Genomic DNA, 19,653 nt, shown 5'->3' with positions numbered 1-19,653 from the left:
TACCTGACATTTACTTTATCTGAAAGCCTTGAAATCTTGTTTTCTTTTGTTTACTAATGTGTTATAATGTTATCTCGTCTGCTACTTAATTGTATCTTCCTACATTATTTTTTTCACTCACTCTTTCTTGTATTATTTGTTACAGACGCTCTTATTCTCCTTTCATCCTTTGTATTGATCTATGTCATCTTTTATTTCTCTTTAGTGAAGCACTGCAAATGTTGTTTGACAAAAATAATCTTACATCTGCTTATGTTTTTGGGAGCTTTCAATCGTGTTTCACGCTCTTCTGCAGTGGATGGAATTTTGATGTAGTTGAAAGCTCTGGAAAATACTAGTAAGTGGGAGAATATAACTGTTTTTTATCCGAGTGGTGTTTGTTTTATTATTTTATGTAATGTTTCAAACAAATCTTTTTATGCTCTTAGTTTTTACTCGTATTCTGATATTTCTACCGTGCTCTCACATTATTTTTGGCATCTTGTTGAACTGTGAACTGGAAAACATGCTGATGAAGTGTTAAATCACAGGACACACCCTGTGAAAGTCCTACAAATGCGGGCAGTTAAATGGAGCTGATTTTTTATTTTTCCACATCCAGGTAGCCTGGGGGCATGCACTACAGCTCACTACAGCTGTCAGAGTTTACAACAGCATTTCTGTCTCCAACAAGCTCCACAAATGACAGGATATGATTAGCTTTAGACTAAAGACAGTAAGGTTAGGGTCAGGACCACCCTGGGAGTTGTATCCAGCCTGAGAGGCAGTGTTGCCTTAGAGGCTAAATTCAGGGAAACAGAGCCCCCTATTGTGATTATGAGATTTGCCTATTATAGTCACAAACAATACATCCTGGTACATGCAGGCACTGTGAGACAAGCTTTCTGAACCAAGTTCTGTGTCAGTTTCAATGTCACCCAAGTGCCTGTACTGTTAATGGACTACACAGACCACCAGGACTGACTGGAGGTCTACATAATTAGCAGGAAAATAATCTATTAATATTCCTGCCTTTTGGAAAGAACATTGAGAAAAATTTAGCATATTTATCATCCACCAAAATAACTGTTATTTGAATTTAATTATAATCTATTGAGCAAATTCACGCTGGTCACTGCTGCCTGACAGAGTGTTATTAAAATAACACACTAACAAAAATCTATTCAGTGGGATTGGATTCTTAACTCGTGCTAATAGTTACAAAAAATTCCTACTAGCCGGCAGACTAGTTTTAGACTCTCGCTTTTAGGAAAAATGTAAGTAACGAGTTTGCTCCAGATGGGCCGTCAGGCTACGTAGAGGTCACATCTGAGTCAGTGAGGAACGTCTAATGTGAGCACTGACTCAGGCCTCGTAATAGGGATGATGGATGCCAGTGCTAAGTACATTTCAGTGGCACTTACATGCATGTTGGGAAATCCCAGAATCCTATAAATCAATGGAATCTCAACGAGGGGTCTGATACGACCAGGGGTTTGAATTCCAGTGGTCCGTTAAGGGTTTCCACGGTTTCAATTTTAGGAGTTAAGAATTGAATTCACAATACAATTCCTTATTATTCCACAGAACGAATAAGAATGACTAATTTAACAACTAAAATCTTCCCATATTAATTTGTCGGTATTAAAATTAAAAAAAACAACTCAGTCAAACACCAAATATATTCCTGTTGTTGTGACTGAGTACTTTCAGGGGTGTCAGTCTGTTAAATCAGCTGCCAAACCTGCTATTAAAAGCTGCTGACTCAAACTGAACAAATTCATTAGTATTCTTTTAGAGAGTTTAATGGTGATAAATGCTTTTTTCCCACCAAAAGAAAAATAAAATCACGGGGTAAATTTGAAATTTCTTTATACATATTTTGCTCTTTATATGGTCATCAAATCATCAGATGGTCAAACAACATATAGAAAAATTCATTAAATTCAATCCAAAATGTAATAAAAATACTGTTAATCTTAAGAAAAAAAAAACCCACTCAATTTTACTGGCCTGTCATGTCACTTTATCAAAACTAGTAACAACGCTGTTGCTATACAACTGCCCAGATGTGGAAATCCCCACCCATCTGGCTCTCCATGCAGGTCAAACCCAGCACTGAACAGCCTGATTTACCGCCACCGTTTGACCCAAACCTGCCACCACGACCACACGAGCTGTCCTGTCTGAGATTAGAAAGACAAACTCTCAACCCACAATCTGACAGAGGCTGTGGTCTCATTACCAGCCCCTAAATACAGCAGGCAGGCCGACAGACAAGGAATGAATCTGAATTCACACAAAGACAAAGCAAGGAAGCGAAAAAAATGTTGAATTGTTCATGTACATGTAGTGTAAAGTAAGAAAAAAGTGAGTTGAAAATGTTCTCTGATTGATGCTACAAGAGATGTGGGGACATGGATGAGAAAAAATGACCAAGATGGAGCCAGAGAGAGAGAGAGAGAGAGAGGGAGACAGACAGAGAGAAAGAGAGAGAGAGAGAGAGAGAGAGAGAGACAGACAGAGAGAAAGAGAGAGAGAGAGAGAGAGAGAGAGAGAAGAAAATCAGTCGGAACGGATCAGCATCGCTTCATTCTGCTACCGTCTCTCTCTAGGTCTCTTTGCCTCTTCCTCTCTCTTTCGCGCTGATGAAGAAACCACAAAGACTGAAATAGAACACTAACACCACGCCATAAATTCTTCAACTTTTTTTTTCTCCAGCAATATACTATTACATAAGCCAAAATATTCACACATCAAGTTTACTAGATAGCCACTGATATATGAGAACACAAAATGACATTTTGACCAAAGACAAATCACCACACAAGAAGAGAAAACCTTTGCCAACAATTAAAAATTGAACACAAGTTGGTTTTTTGTTGTGTTTTTCAGCGGCTACGCGGTGACCGTAATCCAAATATCGGCTGACTAAAGATTAAAAAGCGAGTAAATTATTTACAAAAAACCCCCAGTCACTCATTTCTGCTAAAAACGTCTAATATTTATACTTCCATTGAAGTTTCCGTTTCAGGCTTCCCTGCTGTCAGCTGCACGAGGACAAGATGCTGCAGTCCCTCACATCCACCAACCACCGGTGGAAAGACAAAATTAATTAGGAATCATTTCATTTCTCAGGGTTAGGGGTTTTTTTTTCAAGAATTCACACAGGTTCGCATGTCTAAAGACTCACCCGAGAAGCGGCTGCAGAAAGCCTCGTGTGTAATAAAGTTGCTGACTAGCATCTCACCCGAATGTTTCCTCACTTTGACCGTAAAATAGCCCAACTCAGTGCCCGCGTGCCCTCTTGTCAGCACCTGGCCACTTTGAGGCTGCTAGTAACTACGCATCTCCTATCAGAACAGCTTCGAAATTATGAAGACTCCCGCTCAACACTATAAACATGTAGCTTAATAATAAAGCGCATCTAAACAGTTGTTTATTGTGGTCTAAAACCGCCGGTAAGGACAGTAGAAGCAGTGTGGAGCCACTTACCGCTGTGTGCTGAGGACGGAGCTTTAACAAGAGCAACCAACAGTGAATCCAACGGAGACGGACTGCTGCTCTCTCTGCCTGTCCCCTCTTTCCCGTACTCACTGCCTCTCTCTCTCCCCCTCTCCCTCCGCCGCTCTCTCTCTCTCTCTCTCTCTCTCTCTCTCTCTCTCTCTCTCTCTCTCTCGTGCAATCCCTGCCTCTCTCTACCAACCCCCCGTCCCACAGCCCCCCTCCCTCACCAAATCAACAAATTGAAGAGTTGAAATGGCCGCTGATTGGTCATTACAGTACCGTCGGCAATTAAATGGACACACGCGCGCGCCCACACACACACACATACACACACACACACACACACACACACGCGCACACACACACACACACACACACACATAGACCGTTCACTCAATCTTCATCCCAGCTCCACCCAACAGACACATTTCAATCAGCCCTTATTTTCAGAGGCCAATTGGCTGCTTCTTTAAAGGAGAACTCTGGGTTATTTTAGGACCTTTCAGAAGCAAGAACACATGAAATACAGCCTGTGTTGTTTCTGATTGGACTGTGATAACAGAGGCAGGGAGATCAGAGTTAACACAGAGATCCCACCAACACCTACAGCCTGCAGGTGTCACAGCTGAAGGTGGTTGTTCTAGCCTATAGCCTACAGTAGGCCTATAGACTCTTGAGGACAGCCATACTAAAAAGTGGCACAGTTATATGGCCACTTAAAACTGCACTACCCTACGTATCTAAATTGTCTCCAAGCTCACTGTTTGTATTTTGAAATGTAATAAAAATTTTATATCAACAATGGATCAAGTAGCTACTCAGAATCATGGCCGGATTAGGCCGTATTCAGACCAAATCAGGCGGTGCAGCGAAAACGCTGGTCCTCCCATTCATTTGAATGGGGGTAGTGCATTTCGGCACTAGTGCGTTTTGGCAGCTGCGGCGCCGCACCACACTGCAGCCGGAAAGTTGAGCCAGAATCAACTTTTGGAGAAACGCAACACGACATCACTGCGGCTGAAGGCTGCAGTGGCCAATCAGACTGATCAGAGCTGTAAACTCTGCCGTGAGGGAGCACAAAGACGCTGCTAGGAGGAGGGGAAGACATTTCTCTTCATTTGATAATGTTAAAAGTAAAGTAATTAAGTAAGTAAGTAAAGTTAGGCTTTGCTGTCGGCTTCCTGACTCATTTTAAAAAAGGCGAGAGAAAGAGAGAGAGAAAGAGAGAGAGGAAGAGAGAGCGAGAGCAACTGTGGTCAAGCGAGCTGGAGATTGAATGGTAGTGAGAAAGCCGTTGAATCAGATCAATAAAATGTTATTTTCTGGTTGTTTCACAGCAGTTAACTTCTAGAGCACAAATAAACACGCCTACACCGCCGCAACTGCCTGAGTTGGTCTGAATACGACTTTCGACTGTGAAAGGGCTCCAGGCACTGACGGATACAGAATGTGGCTAATGACGGGACGTGGAAAAATCTGGATGGGCCTGAGTTTTTTTAAGCTTAGATTTGTATAAAAATGATAAGGGGGGAAAACTGGCGGACCAGTAGTGAATTTTAGTATGCCTAGTACTCATATCAGAATACCACACCCATATCAATGCGTCAGTCAGATGAATGGCTATCTATAAATAAAAGAGGAAACAACACAATAATAAACACTGCGTAACCCTGGTAACGAGAGCAGCTACAAACACAAATTGAGCAATGAATATGTTACAATTCAGAACTTCCTCACAGAAACCACAATCATAACATGCCACGACGGGCCAGAATAAAAATAACATTGGCTTACCTGAGGCTACTATTCCTACACAAGGCCGAGTCTTCTGGGCTTTCTGTTGAAAAGGTTGATTATGTCATTGCAATCCAAAGTGTCAATTAGTTCTGTTTCAAAAGACAAAGGGTCCTATCTTACACCCGGCACAAAGCGACGCCAAGTGCAACGCAAGTGTCTTTGTAAGTTTAAGACCAACGCAGTTGTCATTTTCCCGTCCAGCACCCACGTTGTTTAAATAGCAAATGCACTTGCGCCCATCAGAGCACCCATGGGCGTGTTGGTCTTTGAGGTGTGGTCAGGCGCATTGTTGGTGCATTGCTATCTTGAGGCAGCAGAGAGTGATTGCACTATTGACCAACAACAACCTGGTCTGAAGTCAATGGCGCAGTGTTTCACTGTTATTTTAAGGGCACATTATCAAGACAGTAATATGCACCACACACACGGATGTGCAGCAGCACACAAACATGCAAAAGATTACAAATAAAAGGATTACAATGAGAAAGATTATTATTGTGTCCATCAACATATTTAAAAAAATACATGTCATAATGCTTAGTCATAATATTTATCAGAATTAACTCATCACAGTGATGATGGATGAAACTGTCTAATTATTTGACCAAATCGTGGCAAAACACGTAGATATTTCAACAGACAGACAACAACGGGTCAGACACAGATCAACTTTCCTGCTGCATCAATACATGATGACATGAGGAACACACGAGGAAATAAATGAGGTGAAAACAATGATTAAACTAAGGAAGGAAATAAATCTGCACAGCTTCTAGCTGCTGCCAGCAGCAGGATCAGAACCTTAGAGAGCTGATCAAGTCCTGATAACTGTGTTAATGATTCTTTACATGATTAAAATTAATGATTTCATTTCTGAACAATATTTAACAAATATTCTTTAACATTTTTGAGAGTACAGTGATCAGGTTTCCATACGTTCAGCAGTTAAAACCCTGCTGGTTTGATCTGTTACTCCATGACTGAACAAAACGAGTTTAAAGAAACTAAAGCTGTCATTTCAATTTTTCAATTATAAATAGTTTGAGGTGCTTTATACTGTAAATATGTTATTTACTTACGTTTTATTTGCAGTGTAATATCTCTTGTGTTATTGTTTCTTGTACAATAAAGTGACTATAGTGAATTGTTTCTGAACAAATACATGTTTGTTACATTATTGTACCACAGTCTGTTTTTACCAGACCCTCACCTTCATTTAGACTATTACCATGGACAAATCCATTAACAATTAATCATCACATGAAGTCTTTATGAAGCTAAAAAAAAAAAAAGAATTATGACTTTTTAGAGTTGTAAGAATTTATTTGGCTCAAGAATAAATATATACAGAAGGTTGGATTACAAGTCACAAATATAAATGAACAGCTTAAGAGAGAGTAATTTAATATGGCAGATATGTAGTTTGATATGGTGACTGTAGATACTTCACAGGTGGTCTTCATCTGATGCAGGGGCATCCTTTGTCTCTGTGGCCTCTGGAAAAAATACATTTAAAATCTCAAATCCCCGTATTGAATCCTTACATGCCAACAGAAAAATAAAAAGTGACTGTTTGGAAACATTAATAATACACAGATGTTGCCTGTATTGTTGTGAAATAGTTTGTTACTTTTCTGTTTTCAGAGAGCAGCACTGACAGTTTGACCAGAACTGACGCTCATGTCAAATAGATTAACTGGATGAACAATATTCATAATTTCTATGTATGACTTCAGTGTAACAACCACCACTTAGACAGCAGTGGAATCAGTGCATGTCATGCTTCCTGCTGATCTGTGTCTACAATGACTCCTGAGTGGTCGAGGCTGGTACAGCAGACTGTAAACCAGGTTGATGTGGATCATCTGGCCTTCTGGATCAAAGCTGTGGCATCCTAAACCCTGATAACACTCATTTTATTACCATGGCCCTCTGAACTTTTGGGATGGAGTTGTAGCCTTTGGCCTCTTTCTGTATCTGAAATATGATCTCATGTCTACAGGCAAATAAGTGTTATTATCAGGTCACACCAATGATATGTCTGCTAATACAGCACTGCTTCTCACTGATGTATTCAACAACTACACACAAAGTTAATTATTTTACTTATTGGCACAAGAGAAGACTGGATATATTAAAAAGATCTTAGAAATAACGTTTCAACATCATCAATGGCAGAGCAACACATTATAGTCATACAGTAACGTCAACTACTAATCCATCTGGAGATACAACTAGGGGCAATTTTTCTCAGAAGCATGTTTTAATGGTTAGCCTAGCATTGCTTACATTATTTAATCAAACATGGTAATGCAGAGCAACAGTATGTAATACAGCCGAGTGATTGGTTTGCCTTCAGCTTGAAAGTTCTTGCTAGCTTTGGTAACGCTAGCAGACATTTGCTAACAGAAAGCTACATTATTGTTCTATTCTGGTTACATAAAGCAGCCTCCCTCAACTTTAAAATATGCATTTAGACAACTGTGTTGTCTTACAATAACAGTGAACTAACTACAAGCTAAATGTTAAATGTTTATCATTAATATCTACAGCATCCACAAGTACCATAAACCCACCTGGGTGTCAGGAGAGCCCGCACCATTGTCCATCTTAAAAATTAGGACCTGTAGGGGGGGTGAACCCAACGGAACAATCTGCCCTCTGATTGGACAGACTGACTCTGAGTTTGACCAATCAGATTCAGACGTAAAAACAGGGTCAAAATTCGTACTCCTAACTTGTAGTTTGTGGCTTGTAAATTCAGGTAGGAACAGGTAACAGGTAGGAAATCTGTGTGTCCGTCTATCAGACTTTGTGAAATCTCAACAATTGAAAAAATTCCTGCACAAATTTTAATTTGACATATACAAAATATTTCTGCAGCTACAAAAACTTTTTACACATGTGCAAATTATATGTGTGCACAAACCTTTTTCACACAAATTATTTCTACAGCTGCAAAACTTTGTTACACATTCACAAACCATTTCACAAGCTCAAAATATTAATGATCATTATTTGATCCCATGACTATACGTAGAAAGACAGAGCCGGCAGCTGTCTGTGTGGACGCTGCAAACATGCGAGACGCAGCAGTTCAGCGACACACACGTAGTGCTGAGGTTCATGCAGGCTGTGTGCCCCAGGTCAACAGAAACATGACTCCAAATGAATGTTGCTCTGTAACTGCTGAATGTGTTATAGTTTACTATCACATTCACCATAACAACTTTATAATATGATAATATGTCAGTGTTGTGGTTACAGCTTTTTTTGCTGCCTCCAAGTGGCCAAAAGAGTCCCTACACTATTATTATATTGATATTATATGAGAACAATACCATAAACTCACTGGTGAGTACAAAGGAAATTCTACACTACTATAACATGTAATATGATATAATATAAAGGTATAGCAGTTCATAGGTTTGATAAAGTCACTGGGTAAAAAAATATTTTGACATATAGCATCTGAACTTACCTTAGTAAGTGCATATTTAAATAGATTGCATTTGCATTGGCTGGTAACAATACTGGGGAAACTTCAAAGAGGGAGCCAAATGGAATTTAATCGAAATAATCTTATGTCAACGTGACACTTTGTCTAAACTGCTGGTTTTTACACACACACGACACATTGCTCTCCTGCTATACTGACAGTGAACACCAGAGCAAGACAGACTTGTTTGTGTTTTGCATTTGACTGATGTGCTTGCTCTGTGAGCATTTCCTTTTCTTCGCTGTAAAAAACATCTATCCGTCTTGTACTGTATGTGTCGTTTTGCTTTCTGACTAGATCTTGCTAACCTGAATCTTGATAGCCTTTCCAGCATCAGAGCCCTCTTGTTTCTTTATCATTTCCAAATGAATCAGATTCATGGGCGTCTTTCACAGCAGGCAGGTAGAGCCAATAACACTAATGATGTTGCAATGCACCTAATAATGTTATTAGTTACACTTGTGCTTGACATGTACCGCTGTGAAAAAGCTCTATTCACTCCACCCCGGCCATTTTCATGACAATGTAAATTCATTATACATTAACAGACACTACTAGTACCTATAGGAATATTAGTATATTACAGGGCATACAATACAGAATTCAATACAAGGATTCAAGTGAAATCGTAAATGAAAGTGGTGTTTTGGAATAAAACTGTATTTTTCAAATCTAACAGTTGAAAGGGCACCAAAGGTTAGTTTATTCCTCAGCTGTATGATGTCTTTTGAAGCTCAGGAGGAGCTTGTTCAATTCTGACAAAATAACCCTAATGATGTCATAGTGATGTCATCGGGGTTTTCACAGCTAGGACATGGAAACTTAATGTCTTTAACAAAAAGCCAGGATTACAAACCGGGGATGTGGAGTTTGAAAGATTAATGAAAAGACTATCAAGTTGCATTATTGGAAGTGTAGGATTTAGGGTTTTTTGGAGTTTGAACCATACTAGAGACTAAAAGGCAGGATATCTCAGCCTCTGTTTCATCAACATCAAATGTGTCTCTTATGATTCCCCCCAGTATCCTTCAAACAATGTTTCCCCCAGCCTGATGCTTGGCACACAAAGTTTATCAAGTGAGACCCTTAAGACAGGTTACTAATGGTGGGTAAAATTACATGTTTTCATCAACAGTATGGTGACTGAATTGAAACCTTTATTTATCTGAAATGTTATCTTTGCTTATGATAAAGTTTGACATCAGTGACTATTTTTAGTCAGTTAACTCCATCTTCACAGATCCTACTGCTGCAGGTGTCAAACTTATGTAAATTAACCTTTTTGTGCTGGAAATAAATATTAAGGTTTACTCTCCTCCAACTAGACCTCTGTGGTAGCTTATAGTTATTCTGAATTACATTAGTGAAAGAGAAAAGTATAGACAGTTTCCTTACATAACATGGCCAGGAAAAGTACAATACTGATACAAACTGATACATACCTACAAGCTTTTTATTTCATAGATGGCTATTAGATATCTTGTGGCATAAAATAGCCACACAACAGTCTACTTCACAGAAAATGGCAGGAAAGAGTTTGATTGCTGAAACAATCCTGACCCTGATCCTTAATGTCTAGAGTTGGTGGCATGATATCCAGCTCACTGTCTAGTGCCACTTCAGACTGCACAACCTCTCCAGTTATGGATTCACTACTCTCTTTCATTTCAGCTCTTTAACAACTGTCAGTGCCCCTGTGGCCTGAACACCCTCAGAATCAGTTCTCAGACGGTTCCTGCAGTTTGATGTTGATACTGCATTAACTGCACTGGTGAAAGGGTTTGTGTTGTTGTTGTGGTGGTTGTTAGGGTATTTTCTCTTTGTGTCTTTGTCTGGATGTTCATCTTTCCAAAGATAACAGCCTGCAGAGAGTTAGCACACAGCTATGAGTCTGCTGTTCTCCTAATGGATTGTACAGGTATCTGCTTATGCTATTGACAAAAAATCCTGAGCACACATCCGATGGAAGAACAACACTGACTTGCAAATTCATAAGATTTCATGAGGGAATGAACAAATTTGTAAGTCAGATGTAGGATTTGCTTATTTCTCAACTTACATTTTCTTTTGAACAAATACAAGAGAGAAAACATCTGTGAATGAGGATGATTGCTTAGTTAAATCTTTATTAAATCCTGAGGGGCAGTTGTATTGAAAGTCATTGTACAGGGAACAAAAAATATCATCAGCAATATTGAACAAAGACAGGAAAAAAATTCTGTTGGAAAATAGATGGACAAGATCTTTGAATATATCACTTTAATAATTGAATATTTGTAGAAAAAAGTTTTGCAGAATTTGAGCATGGAAGTTCATTCTTGACCTTTCGGGGGAGTATATGTAACAAAATAACATAAGATCAAAGGTCTACTTGCTAGCAGCTTCATTCAGCTTTCATCCTCGGTTTTCATTTGCAGGATGAAAAGTGACATATGCTTGAATGCTCAGAAAGCTATTAAGTGGAACTTTTGAGCTTAGATGACTTTGTTACATATTTATGCTTCATTCACGTCATTTAATTCAGGCCATAATTATGAGCAGCCGAGTCAGAAAAACCGTTTAAGTCAGCCTCCTAGTTGTAATTGAAAGTAGGAGATATCAAGAATTTTTCACTTGGTGAAAAGAACTACAGGAGCAACAACAGCAGACTGCTGGCACTATGGCTGCAATGTCTTCTTCACTGACAGTTGCATCTAAGTAAAATCCAATATTAATGCTACAGTAATAATACATACGCTTGAGCTAATTAAAAAGGAGCTTTACACTGTCTGTCTATTTGTTTGTGCTTTCACTGCCACAAATACTTAATACAAGAAAAACAGCTAATTCATGTCCATACTAAGCCAGGTAAATTGGTATAAACTGATTGTTTTTCTAGATAAAAACTGACCTTTTCCAAAACAGACTCAGTGTTTGGTGGGAAAACTGAGCTTTTGCATGGGGCCGTGTGGCAGTAAAGTTAAAGACTCTTGTTGCCTCAACCCGTCTATGTGAGCGTTCATTTTAAATGTCAGTATAGTCGAAAACACAGCACAACTTTTGTTATTAACCTGGATTTCTGCTGATTTTGTAAGACGACATGCGATTATACAACAATGATTTAATCACTGCAGTGCAGCAGCTTGAATATGACTTCTGGTTAACACCATTTATGAGACGTGATTAAATCACTATCTCACTGAGAAGAGTAACAGACTGTCTGTAGCTGCCCGGCACAGGTGGGGCTGTGGGGCAGCAAAGTTCAGAAGACAACTTTCTGTCATCTAATTTTCATGATCTCTCATTTTCAATGTAGATGTAGCTGATGATACAATGCAGCTGTTGTCGTTAACTTGTATTTATGTTGATTTTGTCACCAAGTTGTGAATATAACATCGAGAATTGATCCAACTGTCCAACTGCTCACTAAATGTTGGCTTTGATGCAGTCATTGTTGTTTGCTAACTTAAAGAATGTGAAGAAGAAGAGATTTAGGCATCATATGTTGTTATGTAAGGTGTTTTACTGTGGGCACAGCTCTCAACTGAAATGACTTGAAAAAAGTGTGGATGCAACCAAAAAGGCATTTTCAAAGTTAGATGCTGAAGTGTAAATGCTTTCTAAGGCTATTTAAATGGTGTGACTCAAGCACTCGGGTACTTTCTGGGAATAATGCGTGAAAACTCCAAAGTCAGAGTAACATAATATTTTCCTGTCCTTCCTGGTTTACTGACATTGAATGAGGAATAGTAGAATCTGGAGTATAATTGCTTAAGTGCTCTTTTTTGCACGACATTTTTTGTATTTACCATTTCTACCTTAAAAGTACATTAATCACAAGGTACACATCTGCTCTCACGAGGACCATTATGTGCCTGTACATCTGTGAAGAAATAGACTTTTCAGGACAAAACGGTACATCTGTTGCTCTAGTTTTGAGTGTATACTGAGTGCGTGAAGGCCAACGCAAAGACCAACTAAAACTACAGTCTGAAATGATGGTAAGCCTCCTGTAAAACTGTCTAATACTTACATTCTTCTAACTCTTCCTGATGATGCAGTTGGCACTAATTACAAAAAAACTAACAAATCACAGAAAGAAACAATACTCTGGGTCACACCAGTCATATGTGTTATCTAAATTTTGATTAGAGTTCTATTTCTGCCATGCAGTCTTGCCAGTTGTCTCACTTGCTCTCTGAATAATGACATGGTTTGGCTCAACCACTGACATCACTTACTGCCGCATGACAAGCTCTGCCTCTGAGAAATATTCATAACCCTAAAACAACACTGATTCAAAGCAGTGCCTTCAGCATGATTTTTGCCATCATCACAGCCAAAAATGCTCAATTTTTGTGATGGATTTTGTAAATCATTTGCTTTTTCTTTGTATTTTCTTTCTGCGTCTTTTCAGATGTTAATTTAAGGGCTTTGGTAAAAATACATGTATAATATAATAACATATAATTTTTTTCCAAACCAAATTCTCTTTTACTCACGTCTTTCCTTTGACTTTATATGCATTTGCGCTGCTTCTAAAATTTGCGTTGTTTTCCACTGAACACATAGTGAGAGTCTTGACAGCTGGAGATGGGGACTTACTACATTTGGTGTCCACACACTATATGTGGACACGTTTCATACATGTTCTCCAGAAATTGAAATGATGACTTACTTTTTTCTTGTATTTAGCAGAAGAAGTCTGTCTGTCTAATACACATCTACTAATTGGTCAATTGTTTTCTTCTGAGACTTCCTGTCCAGATGGAAGACAGACAACACTGGGTATACCACAGACCCAACAAACAATAAAATGGGATTTGATCTGTTTTCATATCTGAAAGGCTTATCTGAAAATAGTTATTATTATTATTTATTAGTTAATGCCAAAGTGAAGGAAAAGCAGGAGCAAACCTAAAGAGCAAGAACTTCAGGTTTGAGGAAAAACACCATGTTTTTTTTGCCTTGTAAAGCCAACTATGTGTATTTTTAAATTCTGTTTCTGTTAAAGCCACTGGAAACCCAAATCTACAACAGCCTTCTAACTGTGTCCTTTATGGTCTTATGTAAATAATAGTGAGCATCTCAAAAGTATTAGAGATTAGTTTCAATCCAAACTTGAAATATTATTTTGCTAATATAGTAATGTATTACTAAAATACGTTTTTGAAAACCTTCCTGATATTGGGTTTGAATTGGGCGTGGTTATGCTCGGACATTTATTATGAAAATTCCACAATAAATTCCACAAACCAATTATAAATGACGCAACGTGCTGATGTAAGCGTATTGTCTGAGTTTCTGTGTCATTGGTAGCATTTCTGCATCTCAACCCAGTTAATTTAGCTATATTCTTCATTACTGCAGGTAATTACCTGCTGTACATTTAAATGTACACTAGTTCTGCTCAAGCACTCTTAGCTCTCTCCTTCCTGTAGTGACTTTCTTGCTAATCACACAGTTGTTTACACACTTTTCAGATCGGCTAGTTACTTTAGCTTAGCAGTTAGCGATGGCTTCCCTCTCCTGCTCTCTCTTGCTTGGTGTGTCTTATGTTCAGCTACTCCTCTGCCTCATTTAGTGATATTGGTAATGTAAGAAATGTAGTATATTTTCTGTGTTGGAGGTGAGGCTCAATGAGTTCCGCACCATGGAAACCCAGTCATTAGCTACTGTAGTTAGCCAGCCCCAGCAGTCAATCAAAACGTGATCTGCCATGCCTACACAGTTTTGAGAAATGGTCTAAACAACAAAATTAGCTGTTTTTTTTTTAACTAGGTTTTCTAATAGTTAATGTTTATTTTCACTCAGATTTGTGTGGATGCTTAATCAGACATTCAACTTTCATGTCATATATGCATTTTTACTATTTCAAGCAAAATTTTCAGAGGCTTTAGAATATTATAAAGCAATGTCAGGCTTTGAGTGGCTTTAAAATTTAATCATGTCACATGTTTTTGTGAGTTAAAGCCAGCCACCTACAGTGGCTGCAAGTATCACAGGACGTAAACATTTTACATAAGATGCATTGAAAATGGCTATTGTTTCTTTCACTAATTCAGTCCGTCTGTGAATATTTGAGAGGATTCTCTCAGGCTTAGCGCAGGAATCTCTAATCCGCCTTAAATCAGTTACACCATATTGGCTGGCTGGCTCTGGCAGTGCTGTTTACTGTGGCTTGCCAAGACAAAGTGAAAAACTGGAGCTATGACTGCATAAGGATCTTGGGATTGAGGCAGGAAAATTTGCTGTTCAATTGGGCTCTTTCAGTGGATATATGAACATGGGGGTGGGCATTTTCCACAGCATGATGGCACACTTTCAGTAAATCTTTTCCTTAAAAATTAAATTGAGAATTGTGACACTGTTGGTATCCATCGATACCCATTCATTCTTTGTTTTTTTCATTTTATTCAGTTAGGAAAGTTGTTGAAGAACATCTTCTCCTCTGTGGGGACCACTATGTTCTGCAAGGTGGTGGTCATGTGACAGACGGCAACAGCTGAGGGCATCCTAAGGCTACTTTTTGGTAGCCTTGCTAACTAGGCTTATGTTACTAACCGTGCACTCACACCCAAGATTCATAAGTGACAAAAGCAGCCAGCAGTCATTCATTTCCAATGAAAGCTGGTGATCAAAGGCTTCAGATGCCTTGGTAGCAGCAAGCTGTGTAATGCCAGTGCCAGTGCTGACCAGTTGAAGTTGACCAGAATTTAACTTTATGCAAATTAGCAGCGACGCTGCTGAAGCAGCAACCAATTGCAGATCGGGATTTGATTTTCTTTCCACAGCAACTGCTGTACTAAAGTTCCTGGCAAACATCATGTCTCAACAGGCTTTACACGTCCACATTACAACACCCCCTGACCTAAACCTTCATAAAGATAACTCCCAATACAGAAAGAAAGAAAGGAAGAAAGAAAGAAAGAAAGAAAGTAAAAAAATGGAAGAAACCTCAGAGGGGCAATAGAATAAACCTTAAATAATAATTGTAGAAATTGGCTTATATTAGGCCTAATAAATATTAGAAACTGAATAGCCATAGGAATATGCTATTCTTTAATAATGTATGTATAGACAGCCTTTTATTATTATTATTACTAATGTATTAATATTAGGCTACTTCTACAATTATTGTTCTAGATGTATTCTATAAGTAGCCTATAATGCTTTATTCCATAGGCTACTCGGTCAACAACGTGATTTTTATTTTTATTTTTTAAATGATAGAAATATAGACTAGATACAATTTTCTTACTAAATACTACATAGTGGAAGCAAGAAAAATAGTAAATTTTATCATCCTTGTCAAGTTCACGGCCGGCCTGCCAAATAGCTCTACTACAAACTTGAACCCTGCCAGCGTCTGCTAGAGGGCTGGCAGCAAGCAGCCAGCGAGCAGAGCGCCTGCTGCTGCTCATGAAGCTCTTGGTGTGAGTGCCCAGTTAAAAGGAAATCAAAGCCAGTGGAGAAGCTTGCTAGCACTAGTGCTTGCTTGGCTACCTCCATCGGTCATGTGACTCCCATTGTACAAGTTATAATGGAGAGACTGACCAAGTAGTGCTGCCATATGGCCTCTATTTATTATTCATTTGCCAAGGAAGGGGTCATCTGTAACTTAAGGGACAACATGAGATAGCAGTAAGAGAGTTAGGTGACCAATCAAAATATTAGGACAGATTTTTTTTGTTAAGCTTGCACTATTTGTTTATTGGTTAAAAAGTATAAAAAGTCAGAGTCAGACCACATCTTTGTCTTCTGCAGAGCAGAGACGAGCCCCCACCACTGCCAAGGGGTTCTCGTCTTATGCAGCAAACAGCACCAGCGGGGGCACTGTGGCCTGTTTGTATTGTTTGATTCCTCCCTCTTGGTACCCCCTTCATCGGGCCCCCACCACCCAAAACAGCAAGCCAGCCACAAATGTCTGTCCCTGACTGACTGATTGACTGACTGAATGAGTGATGAAGTTACACCATTGGTTGGTGAATGTCACGTGACTTATGTGTTTTTGTTTTTAATGTAGCTAGGCAGTAAAATGGAGAGAAAGTACAATTTGAATGTCTGCAAGAATCGAGAGAATTAGAAAAGTTTAACTCCTTACATCTTCTTTTTGTCTTGCTCATCCTTTCAACACAACCGCGATGATGATGGAAAGGATAAAGCTAACATTACTCCTAGCACTACTAGCCTGACTGTGGTTAATAACGAGGCTAGCATCAACCAAAGCATAGCTTCCAAACCCTTTGCCATGAAAAGCACATATTTTGTTCTATGGAGGATGGTGAAATACACAAATGGACTACACTAAACTACCGCAGGCTGAGAAGGGTCTACTGCCTATTATAGTTTGGTGTGCAGGCCGGAGATGAGGAGGGGTGGGGGTGGGGGGTTTGTATGAGGTAGTAGGCTTATCTTGGACTTTCAGCTACTTGTCCTGACAGCTCTGATGGAGCTCAGGATTCATCCATAAACATATAACGTGTATAAATGTATAAACCTGAATCTGTGTGTAACAGCTGACCTGTAGATGTGTAGCAGAACATAGAACATTAATTACCATCAGATCCTGATCGATCCAGTGTAAATAAAGTTACTGCTGCTGTGCTGCATGTGTAAATGCACACAGCCTCTTTCTCAGTTTAGAGACGCACCTATTGTTTCAGCTGCTGTGTGATGCCGCAGCCAGCTGTGGGTAACAAACAGAACATCAGTACTGATGTTTCTGCAAAATCCAGGATGCATTCAGTGACACCTAAACAACAGAAGATTCAGACATTGAGAGAAGAAGATTCAGACATTAATCTAACACATTTCAGACCTGCCTGAGTCACATTAATAGCTGTAGCCTATTTTGATGGACATTTCAGTAGATTATGCTATAGATGTGAAATACTAGAGAAGTAAAAGAAGTAAAATATATGAAAGTTGGTTTGTGATTGTGGAGACCTGTGGGTGTGCACACCTCTGTTAATTAAAAACACAGAATTTGAGGCTTTTGTGCTCTCTGCAGTTCTCATTATGGACCAACCTGTGTGCTGAAATGTGGAGAAAAGCCTGAAACACTGGAAACCTCTCTGCTCACTCAAACAGACACAAAACAAGAGCAAATTGCACTCAGCTGCAAAACTTTACGGTTGTGTTTGTGCCGGCATATCATTAATGCAAAATCTTTTGTGAATAGGACCTTAAAACAGGGCAGATTACGGGTGCAAATGCTGCGCAATTCATGGCAATTCATGGCAATATATGGTGCTATTAGTGAGCGCAATCCATTCTTTGTGGATTTGGACCTTAGTCTTTATTAACTAACATTTTGGTTATGAAGAAATCAGTCAGAATATTAATCTGTTGTTTAACTCCATGCTTACTGCATCTTGACACCCGTCTGTGTCACTGCCTGTGTCCACTTTGTATTTGAATAGGCCTTGCAGTGTTGTAGACCGCCGTGTCTATTTTATGTTTAAGTTATTCCTGTGTAAGAAAGACATGGTACTGAGACAGATGCTGTCTATCAGCAGTGGTGCTGAACCATTTGTCAACCGATGCACATAGAGTGCTGCACGCTGTCCTCGGTGAAACATTTGAATGCGACTGGCAACCTGTTTTCTTTTTTTGTTCTTCAGAACAAGCTTGTCTGACAAAGTGGCTTCACTGTATGTTTTCTTAGACATAGGCTTGCTTGGCTCAATAAGTGACAATTTGTGATTATGGATAGGTTATATCAGCTATTTTACAGGTGTGAATTTTTAAATGACTTTACATGAAGTACTTGAGAATGCTTTGTGCTGAGAGTCTAGCTCCACCCCCGCCTAGTGTCTTTTATTCACTGTAGAAATTCATAATGTAAAATTGATGCCGGCAGATACACTCGCCAACATGTGAATAAAGGGAGTACTGGCATTTATTTTTTTTCCATTTCAAGCACTGCCTGACAGTGTTTCCCTGTTGAGCTGCAGTGGAAGTATAGTAACAAAAAGAGGGATTTTGGCACTAAAAAGACTGTGACGTTGAAAGATATGTACTTGATTTGACTCATTTGGACGCTGAAGCTTCATATTAGCTTCAGATAAATTTTTAAATACATTTTTGCACAGAAGGAGGACTGTGGATTTTGTCCTCCATCACTTACATTGTAAGTGCATCATGAAGGGATCTTCTAATGGTCAGTATGAACAGGACTTCACAGGAAAATTGTGAACTTGTGTTTTAATGTGTTGCCTATCTACACATCCAGCGGCCTTTAAGGCAACATTAGCATTCGTTTTTAGTTGCATTTGTGTCCATCTGATAAAATAAGCGGTCAAAATACCTTGACTTTTTCGGGCCACTTAGGGGCAACAAAACAAGCTGTAAACACAACACTGACATATTTTCACCTTATAAAGTTGTTATGGTGAATGTGTTTTACAAACTAAATATGTAACGGTTACACTTTCAGCAATGACAGGGCAACATTAGTATTCATTTGGAATCATGGTTCTGGCCGCTTATGGTAGGTACGAGCTGATGGAAAGCAAAACAGAACAAAAAGAAGAGTGAATATTGTGAGAGTTCCATTATGTTCACCAGCTAGTCGGTAGATTTGTCTGTATAATTTTTGGTGCTGAGCAGGTAGTGTACAGTGGGTTTATCTGAGATTTTGGAAACGGCAGCCTGCAGTGGCTGGACATTAGGTTGGTGAGAGCACTGACTGGACTAAAACAACAAACAACGAGCTGAAAGACACTAAAAAGCTCCGTAGCGCTGAGACAGTACAACTGTAGAGTTGGGTGATAATCCTCTATGGGTCACTCTGAGTGACACAATTCACATGACACGTGGTCATTTGATCCATTATTTTTATAAAAATATTGATTGATGCAGCTTTAATAATATATCCACACTTTACA

At 39.1% G+C, this 19,653-nt stretch overlaps 1 protein-coding gene across 2 annotated transcripts in view; it reads right to left on the bottom strand.

The window, feature by feature from the left end:
• The window catches only part of LOC121908811 (cadherin-6-like), an 80,381-nt gene extending 76,779 nt beyond the window's left edge, over positions 1 to 3,602 (bottom strand). For both annotated transcript variants that reach the window (XM_042429107.1, XM_042429105.1), the window contains exon 1: positions 3,475 to 3,602. The gene's annotated coding sequence lies outside the window, so the exon portion shown is untranslated. The remainder of the gene's footprint in view (positions 1 to 3,474) is intronic.
• Positions 3,603 to 19,653: the final 16,051 nt, after the last annotated feature.

The sequence above is a fragment of the Thunnus maccoyii genome, chromosome 12, assembly GCF_910596095.1.
Source record: "Thunnus maccoyii chromosome 12, fThuMac1.1, whole genome shotgun sequence".
Taxonomy (NCBI): domain Eukaryota; kingdom Metazoa; phylum Chordata; class Actinopteri; order Scombriformes; family Scombridae; genus Thunnus; species Thunnus maccoyii.
The sequence above is the reverse complement of the archived record's forward strand: the minus strand, read 5'-3'. Positions and strand labels throughout refer to the sequence as shown.